We start from the raw sequence: 18,559 nt of genomic DNA, 5'->3' as shown, positions 1-18,559 counted from the left end.
TAAAAATATGGAACGCTTCACGAATTTGCGTGTCATCCTTGCTAATCTTCTCTGTATCGTTCCAATTTTAGTATATGTGCTGCCGAAGCAAGCACTGCAAACATTTCTTGATGTGTTCGTTGGCTGCATTTCTTTGGTGAAATGTCTGTTCATGTTTTCTGCCCATTGTTTAATTGCCTTGTTTGTCTTTTTGATGTTGATGTGTTGGAGTTTTCTATAAATTTTAAAGATAAGTCCCTTGTCAGATATGTTGTCGCCAAATATTTATTCCCAATCTGTATGTTCTCTCTTTACTCTTGGAGAAGTCTTTATTTATTTATTTTTTTAAGTTAATTAATTAATTAACATTTTGACAGTGTTCCTTCCTGCAAAAAGGGCAAGGAGGCCACATGTTCTGACCTCCTCTTACCCCACAAGAGAAAGATCACCATCAGTAACCCAAGGCCTATTCCTACAAGGCCAGATATGCTGCCTCCCTCCAGCCCTTTCACCAACTGTTCCTCCCAAAGCACCCACCACCTCTCTCCTGGGTTCGATAATTCACTGCAGTGGCCACACAGAACTCACAGATTACGGGGTTTATTAGGGAAGCACCAGGCTACAATTCAAGTTCAGGAAAAATGCTCAGTCTCTCTCTCAGCCCACCGTCCCTCAGCCATCAGTCTCTCACAGTCTCTTTCCCAGCAGTGCGTGTCCCTCGGTGTCTCACTCAGCAATGCATGTCTCTTGCATCTCTTTCCCAGCAACATGTGTCTCTTGAGCGTGTGTCTCTTTCAGCAGCACATCTTCCTCAGCCAGCAGTCAGAGACTTCTGCCTCTAGGGGCCCTCCTTTTTGAGTCTGGCAGAGTGGCCAAACTAACCAATCATAACATCAGAATTCTAAGCACCTGAGAGAGAGCAGGAACCTCCCAGAACATTGCTTTGTGTTGTGCCCAACAAAAATACCCCAGGTGGATAACTTTTACAATCAGGAGCTCCTCAGTTGCTCACAGCAAATTCCACCACAGAGTTTACAAAGACTTATGGCTAGAAAAGCCACATTAAGTAATTTACTACACCGCACTTCCCCTCCCCTCCCATCCCTGGTAACCAACAAAGAAAGTTTCCTTCCATATATAAATCTTTACTTGACTTGTTACAATAATGAAATAATACAATATTTGTCCTTCTCTAATGGACTTATTTCACTCAGCATAATGTCCTCCAAGTTCATCTACATTATGCAGTAGTTTGCAGATTCTACATTATTCTTCAGTGTTGCATAGTATTCCACTGTGTGTATGTACCATTGTTTGCTTAGTATCTCTTTGAGAAGTCTTTTGAGGCACATAAAAATTTAACTTTTAGAAGGTCCCAATCATCTAGTTTACCTTCTGCTGTTTGTGCATTTTGGGTTATGCTTGATAGTCTATTTGTGCTGTAAATTAGGGCCCCTAAGTTTGCCCCTATTTTTTCCTTGATGAACTTTATAGTTTTAGGTTTCACATTTAAGTCTTTGATCCATTTGGAGCTGGTTTTTGTATATGGTGTGAGGTATGGATCTTGTTTAACTTTTCTGCAAATGGATAACCAGTTTTGCCAGCACCATTTGTTAAAGAGACTATCTCTTCCCCTTTTAATGGATTTTGGCACTTTGTCAAAGATTAACTGACGACAGGTGTATGGATCTATTTCTGGGTTCTCAATTCTGTTCCACTGCTGTGTCTATTGTTGTACAAATATCAGGCTGTTTTGACTACTGTGACTGTACAGTAGGTTTTGAGATCCAGGAGTGTGAGACCTCTTACTTTGTTCTTCTGCAATAGTGCTTTGCTTATCTGAGGTCTCTTTCCTTTCCATATAAAATTAGTGATTGTTTTTTCCACATCCTTAAAGAATGTTGATATAATCTGGATTGAGATTGCATTGAATGTATAGATTGCTTTGGGTAGTATTGACATTTTCACAATGTTCTATATTCCAATCCATGAGCATGGTATGTTGTTCCATTTCTGTAGATCTGTTATGTTTTTTCTTGAAGTAGTGTTTTCTTTGTATAGGTCTTTTGTGTGCTTGTAAGATTTATTCCCAAGTATTTTATTTTTGTAGCTATTATAAATGGTATTGATTTCCTTATTTCCTTTTTAGCACTCTCTTTGCTGGTATAGAGGAATCCAGTGATTTTTGTATGTTGATCTTGTATCCTGCCACTACACTAAATCTCTCAATTAGTTCCAGTAGTTTTCTTACTACATCTCTAGGCTTTTGTATGTGTAGGATCATATCATCTGCAAATATGGATAGTTTTACTTTTTCCTTATCAATATGAATGCCTTTGATTTCCCTTTCTTGCCTTATTGTCCTGGCTACAATGCCTTTGATTTCCCTTTCTTGCCTTATTGCCCTGGCTAGTGTTGCAGAGAAGTGGTGATAGAGTGCATCCTTGTCTGGTTCCTGTTCACAAAGGGAATGGTTTCAGTCTTTCTCCATTGATAATAATGTTGGCTGTTGGTTTTGCATATATGCTCTTTATTATGCTGAGGACTTTCCCTTCTATTCCTATTTTTCTGAGAGTTTTTTTTTTTTTTTTAAGTCAGGAATGAGTGTTGGATTTTATCAAGTGCCTTTTCTGCATCAATTAACATGATCATGTAGTTCAAAGCTTGTTTATTTTTTAGATGGATGATTGTGGGAATCAAATTGTTCTGGTATTTAGAATTTATTGGATATATTTAAAGGTTTGTTAAAATGTCAATGTACTTATGACGAAAACTAATGGTATTCATAGTTTTAAAAATTATTTCAAGGAGTGGTAGAACAAAATGTTTGAAGATCACTAATCTAGAGATCAGAATATTCTGGACTAGATGGGACTGGAAATCTTAGACATCAAAGTACTAGATTCTGAGAAAGAATGTGGCAGTCCCAGTTAATTCCTTCAACATAGGCCTCACTTTTACTAGGCAGTTCTGTGCTCAGCCTGCCCTCCAAAAAAAAAAAAACAAAAAAAAAAAACCCCAATATTTAAGAAGTGAAAGGAAAAAGAAAAACTCAAAAAGAAGGCTTAGAAGAAACAGCCTGAGAGGGAGGAAAGGACCAAATGAAAGTGGTGTCTCAGAATACAAGAGAAAAGAGTTGTTTAGGAAAGAGTGAGATTGGGAATTTATTTATTTATTTTTCCTGTCCTGTGTCCATTCTTCCCTCCTTTGGAGAATTTCTTCCTGCCCAGTGTATCAGATTTAATAGTCATTAATTCAGGCACCTGCCCCCTCTTAAGCTAATATTGTTGTTGTTGTTGTTATGTGCCATTGAGTTGGACTCAACTCATAGTGACCCCTCCTTGGGTTTCCAAGGTGGTATTACTACAGAAGTAGATTGCCCGACCTTCCTCCCAAGGAGTGGCTGGTGGGTTTGAACCACCAGCCTTCTGGTTAGCTGTGCCTTAGGCACAATGCCACCAGAGCTCCTCTTAAGCTAATGGGTGGGTGAATGATCCAAGATATGCCAAGTTGTTGTTGTTGTTATTTGACATTGAGTCTCCTCTAACTGATAGCAACCCTGTGTACAACAGAATGAAACACTGCCCGGTCCTGTGCCAACTTCACAATGCTTTCTATACCTGAGCCTATTGTTCCAGCCACTGTGCCAATCCATCTTTTTGAGGGTCTTCCCCTTTTTTGCTGACCCTCCACTTTGCCAAGCATGATATCCTTCTCCAGGGAATAGTCCCTTCTGACAACATGACCAAAGTAGGTAAGATGAAGTCTGGCCATTCTTGCTTCCAAGGAGCATTCTGGATGTACTTCCTCCAGGACAGATTTGTGAGTTCTTCTGGAAGTCATGGCTGCTGATAAGACCCTGTGAACGCTGTCTGGGTCTCCTGCCATTTCTTTGGTCTTGCAAGAGCTATAGGCTTCCATAAAACTCTCTTTTTTCTTAGTTAGGCAGAGTTAGTTTTTGTTGCCTGTAACTAGAGAACCCAAACAAATACAAAGGAAAAAAAAAAAAAAAGGATCAGACACTGGAAGAAGAAGAGTAAGAGGAAGTAAATCACAGGGAACTCTAAAAAAGAGGTAGTGGAAAGAGGAAATGTCAAGTTTTGACTATATACTAAAATGTGACTATGTTTCTTCACATCTCTCTGAAATGATTCATTGTTACTGCATAAAATGCAGGAGGAGTGATTGAGGTTATAAATAATATGGTCAAATCCAGACCAAATGTGACCCTGGAAGTGCTATAGCCATCTTGCTACTGGAATGAAAATAAAACTAGTAAAAAGAAAGAATAAAACCAGTAAAAAAAAAACCAGAGCCAAGAGAATGTCTGGGAAGTAGAGAAACTGAGCCCTCATTGTAACATTATTTCTGGTATGTGCCCGATCCCTAGACATATTCAATTAGGCGAAGTATAAGGAGCTCTGGTGTCGTGGTACATAAGGCATTTGGCTGCTAACCAGAAGATCAATGGTTCAAACCAGCAGCCACTCTATGGGAGGAAGATGAAGCAATCTACTTTTGCAAAGATTTACAATCTTGGAAATCCAACGGGGGTCACTATGAGTTAGAATCAACTTGATGGCAATGGGGTTTTTGGTTTATAGGTTATTTTGGTTTTTAAGGGGGGTATTTGTCAAATATTTGAAATATAGCTGTAGTGAAATGAGTTTATGTGACCTTTTGCCTTGTTTCCTTGAAAGAAACAGTTTGAAGATTTTTTTCCCCTAAGCCCTTATGAGTTATGTTGGCCCTAATTTTCCACATCAGAGAGTTTGTTACTTCTGTCTAGGTTGATTGATAATTACTTGGGTAAGCTGTAAACAGTTTGGTTTTGATACTTCTTGACTGGTCCTGGTTGCTGGTAACCTGCTGCAAAAACGGCAAGGAGGCCACATGTTCTGACCTCCTCTAATCCCACAAGAGGAAGACAGGATTACCAGCAGTAACCCAAGGCCTATTCCTGCCAGGTCAGACATGCTGCCTCCCTCCAGCCCTTTCTCCAACTGTTCCTCCCAAAGCACCCACTACCTCTTTCCTGGGTTCGATAATTCGCTGCAGTGGCCACACAGAACTCATGGATTACGGGGTTTATCGGGGAAGCACCAGACTACAACTAAGTTCAGGAAGAACGCTCAGTCTCTCTCCCAGCCCACCGTCCGTCAGCCAACAGTCTCTCACAGTCTCTTTCCCAGCAGTGCGTGTCCCCCGGTGTCTCACTCAGCAATGCGTGTCTCTTTCAGGCGTGTGTGTCTCTTTTGGCAGCACGTCTTCCTCAACCAGCAGTCTGAGAGTTCTGCCTCTCGGAGGCCTCCTTTTCAGCCCGGCAGGGTGGTCAAACTAGCCAACTATAGCATCAGAACTCTAAGCACCTGAGAGAGAGTGGGCACCTCCCAGAACATTGTTTTGTGCCACTCCCAACAGAAATACTCCAGGTGGACACCTTCAGCAATCAGGAGCTCCTCAGTTGCTCATAGCAAATCCCATCTTGGAGTTTACAAAGACTTATGGGTAGAAAAGCCACACAAAGTAATTTACTACTCTGCACCTGCCCTGTGATTCACTTTGCAGGAACTGGTCAATAGACTATGCAAATAAGGTGACTGTAGCCTCTTATGCAAGTGAAGTGTCTGTGGCCTACCAAGATGGGATTGGTTAGTTTGCAACATCCCACCCCAGGCCCACTGGGAGGGTCTATGCCTTGAAATTGGCAATTAATTGTGTATGTAAGTAGCTAATCCCACAGAAGTTTTTGAGACAGAAACAGGAAGAGAAGCAGCAAGAAGAGATGCAGAAGGGAGAGAGAAGAGACAAGGAACCTCTTAAAAGAGCTGTAACATGGATCAAGGGCTATAATTTTGAAGACAGCAAGAGACCCAGAGGGGCTAAGCAGCAGAGCCAGTGGGAACATAAGGGGCCCAGCAGGAGAACTGATTGTGACAGATAGCAGGGCCTAGACAAGGCTTTCCTCAAGGGGCTGAGAAGAGGAAGGCACAGCTGAAAAGAACTAAAAGAGCTGTCCTGGGAGCTTGAGAAAGAGATTGCCTACATGCTTCTTGATTCTGATCCTGAGTTGTAGCTTGTTGATCCTGATCCTGAGTTGTGTACCCTGTTTCTTCCTTAATAAATCCTATAACTATGAGAATAATTTGTGAGTTCTGTGTAGCCATTGCAGTGGATCATCAAACACAGAAGAGAAATAGAGAGTGCCATGGGAGGGATAGCTGGTGTCAAAATTATAAAAAGATTGGAGGGTGGAGATAAATCTGACCTCCAGCTCATAGGGATCAGCCTTGCTGATCTTGTTTCACGTTATCCCCCCTGAAGTTAGACAGGTTCTGACAAAACAACCTTTTGGTTAGCAGGCAAGTGCTTTAACCACTGTACCACCAGAGCTCCTAAGTGAGGTACAGATAAGTAAAATCACTTCCCCAATGTCACCCAGAGGGTAAGTGGTTAACCTGGGTTGTTGTATTAGTTATCTATTGTTATTAGTTGAATTAGTTATCTATTGCTGTATAACAAATTACCCCAAAACCTAGTGGCTTAAAACAACAAACATTTATTATTTAACCATTTCTGTTGGTCAAGAATCTGGGTGCAGCTTTACTGGGTGACTCTGGATCAAGATCTCTCTGAGGCTGTAGTTAGGCTGTTGGCCAGGGCTAAAGGCTTAACGAGGGAAAATCTGCTTCTATGCTTACTCATGTCATAATTGGCAGAATTTCATTTCCCACTGATTGTTAGCCTGAGGCCTCCTTCAGTTTCCTGCTACTAGGCCCTCTTCAGAGGGTCACAAAATGGCAGCTGGCTTCCCCCCCCCAGAATGTATAAGTAATAAAACAAGAAAGGGCATTTAAGATGAAAGTGACAGTCTTTTTATAACCTAATATTGGAAGTGACATTTCATCACTTTTACCATATTCTTTTCATTATAAACCAAAAACCAAACCAAACTCGTTGTTGAGTAGTTTCCAACTCATAGTGACCCCTCCTTGGGTTTCCGAGGTGGTATCTCTACTGAAGTAGGTTACCCAATCTTCCTTCTGAGGAGTGGCTGGTGGGTTTGAACTGCCAGGCTTCTGGTTAGCAGTCAAATGCCTTAGAGACCATGCCACCAGAGCTGGTAAGGGAGTCAATAAGTCCTGCCCACACTTGAGGGGAGAGGAGGTGAATATCAGAAAATAGGGATCATTGGGGGCCATTACACCAAGAAGCCAAATCCAGTGCTGTCAAGTTGATTCTGACTTGTGGTGACCCTATAGGACAGAGTAGAACTGCTCCAGAGGGTTTTCAAGGCTATAAATCTTTATGGAAGCAGACTGCCACATCCTTTTTCCATGGAGTGGCCAGTGGGTTCAAACCAGGGATCTACTGGTTAGCCACTGAGTGCTTAACTGCTGCACCACCAGCGGTCTTTGAGGCCATTATAAGAGCCACTTATAAAAGCCAAGTTTGACTGGATCCTGTATGTTTTTGTTGTTAGGTGCTGTCGAGTCGTTTCCAACTCATAGTGACCCTATTCACAGCAGAACGAAACACCGCCCAATCCCTTGCCAGCTCCATGATCCTTGCTATACTTGAGCCCATTGTCGCAGCCACTGGGTCAATCCATCTCGTCAAAGGCCTTCCCCTCTTTCGTCGACCCTCCACCTTACCAAGCATGACATCCTTCTCCAGGGAATGGTCCCTTCTGACAACATGACCAAAGTAGGTGAGACGAAGTCTGGCCATCCTCGCTTCCAAGGAGCATCTCGGCCGCACTTCCTTCAGGACAGATTTGTTAGTTCTTTTGGCAGTCCGTGGCACCTTCAGCATTCTTCACCAGCACCACAACTCAAAAGCATCAACTCTTCTTTGGTCTTCCTTATTCATTGTCCAGCTCTCACATGCATATGAGGCAATTGGAAATATCATGACTAGTGTCAAGTGCACCTTAGTCCTCAAGGAGGCATCCTTGCTCCTCAGCACTTGAAAGAGTTCCTTCGCAGCTGACCTGCCCAGTGCTACACGTCGTCTAATGTCCCGAATGCTGCTTCCATTGGCATCGATTGTAGAACCAAGCAATGTGAATTCTTTGACAACTTCAATCCTTTCTCCATTTATCATGATGCTGCTTATTGGTCCAGTTGTGAGGATTTTTGTCTTCTTTATACTGAGATATAATCCATACTGCAGAGTGTGTTCCTCAATCTTCATCAGTAAGTGCCTCAAGTCATCCTCACTTTCAGCAAGCAAAGTTGTATCATCAGCATATCTCAGGTTGTTAATGATTCTTCCTCCAATCCTGATGCCACGTTTTTCTTCATGGAGTCCAGCTTCTCGGATTATTTGCTCAGCATATAGATTGAATAAGTGTGGGGAAAGGATACAACCCTAACGCACTCCCTTCCTGATTTTAAACCACGCAGTGTCCCCTTATTCTATTTGAACAACAGCCTCCTGGTCAAGGTACAGGTTCCTCAGGAGTACAATCAAGTGTTCTGGAATTCCCATTCTTCTCATTATTATCCATAATCCGTCATGACCCACACAATCATAAATTTTTAGTATGTGGGAAATTGCATAGTCAATAAAGCACAAGTAAACATCTTTCTGGTATTCTTTGCCTTGAGCCCAGATCCATCTGACAACAGCTATGATATCCCTTGTTCCACGTCCTCTTCTGAATCCATCTTGCACCTCTGGAAGTTCTCTGTCAATATACTGCTGCAACCGTTTTTGAATTATTTTCAGTAAGATCTTATTTGTGTGTGATATTAATGATACTGTTCTATAATTTCCACATTCTGTGATACCACCTTTCTTTGGAATGGGTACAAATATGGATCTCTTCTAGTCAGTTGGCCAGATAGCTGTCTTCCAAATCTCTTGGCATAACTGAGTGAGTGCCTCCAGTGGGGCATCCATTTGTTGAAATATCTCAATGGGTATTCTGTCAATTTCTGGAGCCTTGTTCTTTGCCAGTTCCTTCATTGCAGCTTTGACTTCCTCCTTCAATACCATTGGTTCTAGATCATATGCCACCTCCTGAAATGGATAAAGATCAACCAGTTCTTTTGGTACAGTGACTGTGTATTCCTTCCATCTTCTTTTGATGTTCCCTGCATCACTCAATACTTTGCCCTTAGAATCTTTCAGTATTGCAACTTGAGGCTTATTTTTTTCCCCTCAGTTCTTTCAGCTTGAGAAATGCCAAGTGTGTTCTTCCCTTTTGGTTTTCTAACTCCAGGTCTTTGCACATTTCATTATAGTAATTGGCTTTGTCTTCTCGAGCTTCTCTTTGAAATCTTTGGTTCAATTCTTTTATCTTGTCATTTCTTCCATTTGCTTTAGCTACTCTCCGCTCAAGGGCAAGTTTCAGAGTCTCTTCTGTCATCCATTTTTGTCTTCTTTTGTTGTCTTTTTAGTGACCTCTTGCTTTCTTCATGGATGATGCTCTTGATGGCATCCCACAATTCTTCTGGTTTTCGGTCATTGGTGTTCAATGCATCAAATCTATTTTTTAAATGGTCTCTAAATTCAGGAGGGATATATTCTAGATCATATTTTGGCTCTCGTGGACTTGTTTTAATTGTCTTTAACTTCAAGTTGAACTTGCATATGAGCAGTTGATGGTTGGATCCTGTATAAAGAAGTCAAATAAATGAAAAAAAAAAAAAGAGACACTTTTGGATTTGGTTGACATGAGGGTCAACAATAAGGTTCAGTGGAATGGTGTAAGCCTAGGCCACATAGCTTAGATTTAGAAGTGAACAGGAGATGACATGGAGAATCAAGAGAGTAGACTTCGCAAGAAGAGAAAGAAAGTGATTAGTGCCTTGAGAAGCAGGATGGAAAAAGAGTTTTTTAGTATGTGGGAAATTTGAACATGATCATGTGTTGAAGGGTTCAGTGGAAGAGTGTGGAGATAGGAAAGGAGAGAGAATACTTGAGGGAATCATGCCTCCAGGTAATATTTACTCACCATTTACTAAGTTCTCACATAGTTTTCACTGGCCAGCTTTTTTAGAAGTGGATGGCCTTGTCCTTCTTCCCAGTCTGTCTTAGACTGAAAACTCTGCTGAAACCTGTCCATCACGGGTGACCCTGCTGGTGTTTGAAATACCAGTGCCATAGCCTCCAGTTTCACAGCAACACTCAAGCCTCACAGGTACAACAAACTGACAGATGAGTGGTGGAAAGAAGACCAAAGAAGAGTTGATGCCTTTGAATTATGGTGTTGGCAATGAATACTGGAAATACCATGGCCTATCAGAAGGATAAACAAATCTGCCCTGGAAGAAGTGCAGCTGAAATGCTCCTTGGAAATGAGAATGGCCAGGCTTTGTCTCACCTACTTTGGTCATGTTATCAGAAGGGACCAGTCCCTAGAGAAGGATATCATGCTTGGTAAAGTAGTAGTTGTTGTTGTTGTTTGCCGTCGAGTCGGCAAAGTAGAGGGTCAATGAAAAAAGGGAAGACTCTCAATAAGATGGATTGACACAGTGGCTGCAATGATGGGCTCAAGTATAGCAAGGATTGGGAAGATGCCACATGACTGGGCAGTCTTTCATTCTTCACAGGGTCACAGTGAGTTAGAGCTGACTCAATGGCACCTAACACCAACAGGCCTATGCTAAGTAGCTCTGGTGATGTAGTAGTTAAGGTACTTGGCTGCTAACCAAAAGGTCAGTGGTTCAAACCCATCAGCTGCTCCACAGAAAAAAGATGAGCCAGTCTGCTTCCATAAAGATTTATAGCCTTGAAAACCCAATGAGTGTTGCTGTGAATCAGAATCAATGATGGCAGTGAGTTTGGTTTGATTCCCAGCCAGTGCCTGTCCTGTGCAGTGACCACCTGTCTCAGTAGAGGCTTGCATGTTTCAGCAGAGTTTCTAGTCTAAGACAGACTAAGAAGAAAGGCCTGGTGACCTACTTCTAAAAATCAGCCAATGACAACCCTCTGGATCAGAACTGAGTAGGGGCATGTGAGGGGGGCTGGCAACTGTGGGAGAGGGCAGGAATCATCGTAGAGGAATGGGGACAGGAGGAGGGGCATGAACAAGGGCTGAAGCTGGGCTAGGCAATAGGGTTATTAGGCCAAAGTTAGTAGTGGGGCTATGATCTATACAGATTGAGGTGGAGGGGAGAGGCTGAAGGTGTGAAGGGAAGGGGGCTTATAGCATGTAGTTGGAGAGTGGCCAGATCTCTTGTATGTGGGAGTGTTGTGTGGAGGTGAAGAAGGAAGAGATGTGGAAAATTGAATTTCTTGCAGAGTACAGTGGGGGTTACAGCTGCTCAGCAGGGATTCTGGAAAGCACTGTGCACCTAAGCCCCCAGGATGGTGGGCCTAAAGTGGCAAGCAAGTCTGGTATGGCCAGGAGAGCATGGCGAGCAGGAGTGTGGGCTGTTCAGTCTGCACCACATGTTTGACATCATGGGCACACACCTGACACACAGAGATGGGCACATTCTATCCCTTCTCTTTGTTGATGTCATTGGTGACCACGAACGTGGTCTCCTCAAAATGGATGTGACTTTTTATGGTGCTAGAGCACCAGGGCCACTGTGATGAGAGTAACCTTCACCAGGTGCTATAGCTGCTGCACATCATCACTGTCATGACCTGTTACCCTACGTCACTCTCAAGAAGAGGTGGGCTGTGTGCCCTGATATTTTTTTCCCAATTGAATTTTATTGAAATATAATTTATGTACAGTGAAATACACAAAACTAAAATGACATGGGTCAATGCATTTTTTTTTGCAATGTTGCCTTCCCTCCCCTCCCACCCCTGCTAACCAACAAAGAAAGTTTCTTTCCATATATCCTTGACTTTTTACAGTAACAGACTAATAAAATATTTGTCCTTCTGTGATTGACTTATTTCACTCAGCATAATGTCCTCCAAGTTCATCCACGTTATGTGGTGTTTCACAGATTTTACATTATTCTTTAGTGTTGCATAAGTATTCCATTGTGTGCACCATAGTTTGGTTATCCATTCTGTTGATGGGCACATAGGTTGTTTCCATCTTTTTGCTGTTGTAAATAGTGTTGCAATGAACATGGGTGTGCATATGTCTGTTCTTGTCCTGGCTCTCACTTCTTCAGGATATATACCTAGTAATGGGATTGCTAGGTCAAATGGTATTTCTAATTCCAGCTTTTTAAGGAATCACCATAGTGTTTTCCACAATGGTTGTATCATTTTACAGTTCCACCAGCAGTGTATGAGAGTTCCAGCCTCTCCACATCATCACCAGCATTTGTTATTTTCTTGTTGAACTTTGGCATTAGCGTTGGTGTGAGATGGTATCTCATTGCTGTTTTGATCTGCATCTCTCTGATGTGTGTCCTGATCTTGTGGACAAGTATCTGGAGGAGACATCAATTCACTGTATGATCCCTAGAATCCTCAGTGATCCAGAACTGAGGTCTCCACAGGTCCCCCAAACTGTGCCTCCCCACCATCCTCTGGTGTGCTGTCCTACTTCAGGCCTTTAGATGTGTAGCAAGCAGTCAGCCCAAGGGAGAACCACACTTGGGAGCCAGCGAAAACACCAGAAGTCAGTGACATCAGATTCCAAGGAAAAGCAGACATGTGACATCAGACTGTGGGTTCGGGCTGCATACTGCCGACATGAGACTGCTCTGTAGGGTAATGTCTTCTCTAACAAGCAGGATCCACTTAAGCATCAGTTTGAGTGCTTTAACCAAGTCAACACCATACTCAAATCCTAGGATCTGGGCTTCATCATCTGTGACATCAAATTCTCTGAGCTCACTTACCTTGATGTGTTCTGACACAACTACATCAATGATTCATTACCAAACCAAAACCAAACTCACTGCCATTGAGTCAATTTCGACTTATGGCGACCCCTCCTTGGGTTTCCGAGGCAGTATCTCTACGGAAATAGATTGCCTAGTCTTTCTTCTGAGGAGTGGCTGGTGGGTTTGAACAGCCTTTTGGTTAGCAGTCAAGTGCCTTGGGCACTATGCCACCAGAGGCCCTTAAAGGTGTTTTTGTTACCAACTCTCTCAAGCAGGCGTGGGCCTTGAAGCCATCAAGCTGCTGGTGAATGTGGACAAGGAGGACTATGAGCTGGGTTGACGGGAACTTGATGCGGCAAGCATTACCCTGACATTTCCCCCCCACTTCTCACCTCTCTGGGGACTGTTTCCCACCACCCACTTCTGGAGCTTACATTACTGTTCTGGGGTTTTTTCTCTACATTTCCAATCACATCCCCTGCCTTTTTTTTTTTTTTAAGGAAGGTGGATGTGGTGTCCCCTACCACTTCCTGCACCCATGAGCCTGGGCTTTCCCTTTTCCACTTACTCCCAATGTGTGTCCCCACAGCCACTTTACCAGTGAGCCATAAGACAAATGCATAGGAAGAAGCAGTCTATAGAACGAAGTTTTTGTAAGGGATTAAAGTGAACACTGCTTTTGAATGCATTGAGGAGTTATCGATACTTCTGGATTTATGAGAACTTTTACATTTGTTTGAAAAATCAAAATGCTGTGAGTAAGGCAGCTATGTGGAAGGTGGGACTCTGAAGTGTATTTTGGAAATCAATCACCAATCTCTCCCAAATTAAATAATTTAAAAAAGAAAGAAAGAAACCGTATGAATCAGAACAGTCTGATCTCTAACTTATTATGAAAATGGGGCTAGGCCAGGAAGCATTTCATTCCATTGTGAGTTGGTGGCCAACTGGATGGCAATTAACAACAACAACAACAATAACAACAAAAAGGCCTTTTATTGGGCACTGAGGACACAAAAATGGACCAGCTCTGTTCTCTGGCTTTAAAGTTCACAGCCTAGAGGGGCAAATGTAGAATAGGTGGAATGCAGACCTAGAGGTGCATTCACAGATGCAAGGAGAAGCACCTGAAAGAGAGGAGGAGCTAGAAAATGAGAAATGGCAGCCTTGACAGTAGTGGAAGCATGCCCCTTTTGGAGAACTGGAAGGGAGGGGCAAGTTCTCAGCACCCTTCCTTCAGCATTTCAGCATTCGGCAGAGGTTTCTAGAATCTGAGAGGAATGTGACCAGGTCAGAGGAATGAGGAAATGTCTTCTGCCCGAGTCTCTGAATCTATCTTGGGGCTATCCCAGTGTTTTATATGCTGATACTTCCTGCTTACTATCGGCTGGGTAGTCTAAATAAGAACCAAGAACAAAGCTCAGGCTCCCAGAGGACCCAAACCCAGAGCAGGGTGGTAATGGAGAGCTACCCTGGAAGTTTATAGCCAGAAGAAACAGAGACAGGCCTGTGTATTTTACCTCGTTGAAAGGAACCTGAGGCAAGACAGTGAGGGGGGAGGGTGCTGATCCATACCCTCTGGCCTGGTCCCCATCAAGTCCTCTCAGACCCTTGGATCCAGACCCCTTATCAATCAGTACTCCTAGAAGGAGAGGGGAACCTTAAACCCAGACTCACCCCCTGGAGCTCATGGCTGATCTTTTAATCCAATAGTGTACCATTCATTCAACTACTATTTATTGAACTCCTACTATGTGCTAGTTATTCTGTCACACTGCTGGGAACACCTTGAACAAGATCTTGCCTTCATGAGCTAACCTTCTAGTGACATCATAGTGAAGGGTGGCAGTATACTTAAGGAGAGCCTGAGTTCCTTCCAATCCATGAATGTCTCTAAAGGGAAGAATCATTTCTAAATCCCGGCCAGCTTAGAAACTAGCCCTCAAGCAGCATGCAGGACACTGACTTTTCTGTAGCAAACGGATGATGACAATTTGACAAAACCTAAATAAATTCCCCTAAAAGAGTGAGAGTCCCTACCCAGATAGTGGGTGGTAGTGGCCATGCCTAGGCCTCTTACCTGAGGTCTTTCTTTCCCACTCAAGACCCTTGGACTCTGTGGTCTATTCAAGGGCCTTTGGAGGGCCAGCAAGACTGGCACTAGGCTCTTGGAGCTACTCAATATGGTTGACTTCCTTATCCTTCCAGATTTGAGTTCCAATCCTTTCCTTTCCACAGAGTGCCAATGCTCCCAAACATGATGCCACTATACTGGGTCTTGCCATGAAATATGATTATGAGCTCTCACCTGTCTTATCAGTAGGACTGGAATTCTTCCTCAAGAACCAAAACTGATTTAAGAAACATTGTAATAATTCATTAGCTTCCATTTTTTTAGAGCAAACCAATAGATAATCCACCACTCGTCTGTGAGTTTGGCGTACTGTGGTAGCTTGCGTGTTGTTCTAATGCCAGAAACTAAGCCATCAGTGTTTTAAATACCAGAAGGATCATTCATAGTGGACAGGTTTCAGCAGGGCTTCCAGACTAAGACAGACTAGGAAAAAGGACACGGCAGTCTACTTCCGAAAACACTGGCCGCTAAAAATCTTATGAATAGCAGTAGAACCTTGTCTGATATAGTGCCTGAAGGCATTCAAAATAAGACTGGGGAAGAGCTCTTTCCTCAGAGTAGGTGTGATAGTTAAGGTTATGTATCAACTTGGCTAGGCCTGGTTTTGAGTGGCTGGGAAGCTGGTGGTAGTTATTCCTCGTGAAGAGACTGGCAATCAACTCCATGATGGAATCTGCCGTGAGCATCTGAGTGGCTGCTGTAGGGATGTGGTCTGCTTCCAGTATATAAGGAGAAGCTTTGGGAATGGTCTGCAGTTTTTAGCACACTTGAATCCTGCGTGCAGCTGAGTTGTTGTTCAGCAGCCTGCCATGTTGTCTGCCAATCTTGGGACTGTTAACGGACTTGAATCAGTAGCCTGCTGTGTGATTTGGTAATATCGGGACTGTGCCTTTTTACTTGTCAACCTTGGGTTTGTCAGCCTCAGCAGCCAGCGGCTGCCTGAATGTAGAAAGCTGCCAGCTTCAGTGGTCTTAAGAATGAGAGGCAGAGCTAAAGCCAAAGGTCGAGGGGCTTTCACCCAGCCCCTAGAGCTAGCACTTTGAATTTGGACTTCTAGCCTCCAAAACTGTAAGAGAATAAACTCCTGTTTGTTAAAGCCATCCACCTGTGGTATTTCTGTTAGAGCTGCATGAAGTAACCAAAATAGTAAGGTTGACCTTAATGATGTGAATGGAGTAAACTTTAGGGACTATTTTGGTTCTCTAGTGCAGCTCTAACAGAAATACCACAAATGGGTGGCTTTAAAGTCTGAGTTTGAAGTGCCAGCTCTAGGAGCTAGATGAAAGCCCCTCGACCTTGGGCTTCAGCTCTGCCTCTTGCTCCCAGCCCACTGAAGCTGAAGGCATCTTTTAACTCAGGCAGCTGCTGAGGCTGACGAACTCAAGGTTGACAAGTAAAATGGCACATTCCCAAGATCAGCAGACAACATGGCAAGCTGCTAAATGAAGACTCAACTACATGCAGGGTCCAAGAATGCCAAAAATCTCTGAGACCTTTTTCAAAGCTGTCTTCTATACACAGGAAGTAGACCACATCCCTAAGGCAGCTACTCAGCTGCTGACAGTACATTTCACCAGGGAGTTGATTACCAGTCTCATCATGGGGAATAATTGTATCCAGCTGCCCAGCCACTCAAAATCAGGCTGCAAAAAGGACATGGGGGTGACATCTTCTGACCTCCTCTAACTTCACAAGAGGAAGACCGACTCACCATCAGCAGCCCAAGGCTTATTCCTATGAAGCCAGACATGCTGCCACCCTCCAGCCTTTTACCAATTCTGACACCAACCATTCCTCCCATGACACTCACTACTTCTCTACTGGGTTCGATAATTCATTTCAGTGGCCACACAGAACTCAATGACAATATTTACAATTATAGGGTTTATTAGGGAAGTAACAGGCTATAATTCAGTTACAGGAACATGTGCAGGGTACAGTTTTTTAGTCAGTCTTCCCTCTGCTATGCCCTCAGACATGCCTCTCTGGCCCTCGGACTCTTAGCCTAGCCTGTACCCTCCTTGGGCAAATATTGCAAAGCTCTGCCCATAGGTACCTAGGTGCATCCCTCTCCACCAGCAAGCCTCCTGCCCAAGGGCACTCAACTTTCTCACTCAATGGGCCAGGTAAGCCCACTGCTCTGTCTCATGCTTCTTGGTTCCACTGCCATCATCTCTCTGCTGTAGCATCTCTCAGCCAAGGAGGTCCAGTGCAGGGATCTCGGGTCCAAGAATGCTCTCCACTTCACCTCCAGCTCTTCTCTCTTGATCACAGTGAGATCCCCACCCCCGTCTCCAGGAAGGCTCATTTTAAGCAGTGACAAAACTAACCAATCCCAACATCAGAATTCTAGACATCTTATTTGCATGGTCCCACCCCAGGAACCCAGTGGGAATTATAAAGATTATGGCTAGAAAAACCATACCAAGTAATTCACTGCACTGTTGGCCCTGGGTGGGGTAGTTGACACACAGAGTTAACTACCACAGGGACCTTCATATGCTGATGTGGCACTACTCAAAATGAGAAGGAACAATTGTAAATATCCATTAATAATTGGAACATAGAATGTACTCTTTACTCTTTAATACTTTAAAGTGTTTTAAACTGAACAATAAATAAGGAAGAATTAATGTATTGGAATTATGGCATTGGTGGAGAATATCAAATATACCATCCATTACCAGAAGAACAAATCTGTCTTGGATGAAGGACAGCCAGAATGCTCCTTAGAGGCAAGGATGGTGAAACTTTGCTTCTTGTAATTTGGTCATGTTGTCAGGTGGGACCAGTCCCTGGAGAAGGACATCATGCTTGGTAAAGCAGAGTGTCAGTGAAAAAGAAGACCCTCGATGAGATGTACTGACACAGTGGCTGCAACAGTGGGCTCAAGCATAGCAGCAACTATGAGAATGATGCAGGACCGGACAGTGTTTGGTTCTGTTGTGCATGAGGTCATTATGAGTTGGAACCAGCTCACTGGCATCTAACAACAATGAGCCATACCAAACTTACTGCCATCGCGAGTTGATTCTGACTCATAGCAACCCTACAGGAGAGAACTGAACTGCCCTATAGGGTTTCCAAGAGAGCTCTGGTGACATAGTGCGTAAGGCATTTGACTGCTAACCAGAAGGCTGGCGGTTCATACTCACCAGCCACTCTTCGGAAGGAAGGTTGGGCAATCTACTTCCGTAGAGATACAGCTTCAGAAACCCAAGGAGGGGTCGCTATGGGTCGGATCTGATTTGATGGCATGAGTTGTTTTTTTTTTTTTAATAGGGTTTCCAAGGCTATAAATTTTTACAGAAGCAGACTGCCTCACCTTTCTCTACAGAGTAGCTGGTGGGTTTGAACTGTTGACCTTTTGATTAGCAGCCGAATGCTTTAACACTACACCACCAGGGCTCCTCCTAACAACAGTAGTTGCTATTTACAAAAAAGCTAATATTTATTGGAACCTAGCTATATGCAGCAGACATTGTACTAAGTATTTCATCAAGATTACCTCTTTAAGCCTGGTGAGACCCCTGAGATTATGGCCCCTAGTTACCCTTCAGATCTGGAATTGAACTCACTCCTGTGGTCCAGCCAAACAATAGACAGGCATATAGGGTAAAAATAACAATAAAAATTAAAAGAAGAAGAAGAAGAAGAATTGATGCCTCTAGTATATCATTAAATCCTCATA

The 18,559-nt window shown here is 43.3% G+C and overlaps 2 pseudogenes; one reads left to right on the top strand and one right to left on the bottom strand.

Annotated features, from left to right (window-relative positions):
- Position 1: 1 nt before the first annotated feature.
- LOC122150554 lies at positions 2-95 on the bottom strand (annotated as a pseudogene).
- Positions 96-11,298: 11,203 nt separating this feature from the next.
- LOC103201947 lies at positions 11,299-13,338 on the top strand (annotated as a pseudogene).
- Positions 13,339-18,559: the final 5,221 nt, after the last annotated feature.

Source organism: Orycteropus afer, unplaced genomic scaffold (assembly GCF_000298275.1).
Source record: "Orycteropus afer afer isolate SDZICR_OR568_19922 unplaced genomic scaffold, OryAfe1.0 scaffold00169, whole genome shotgun sequence".
NCBI lineage: Eukaryota > Metazoa > Chordata > Mammalia > Tubulidentata > Orycteropodidae > Orycteropus > Orycteropus afer.
The sequence above is the reverse complement of the archived record's forward strand: the minus strand, read 5'-3'. Positions and strand labels throughout refer to the sequence as shown.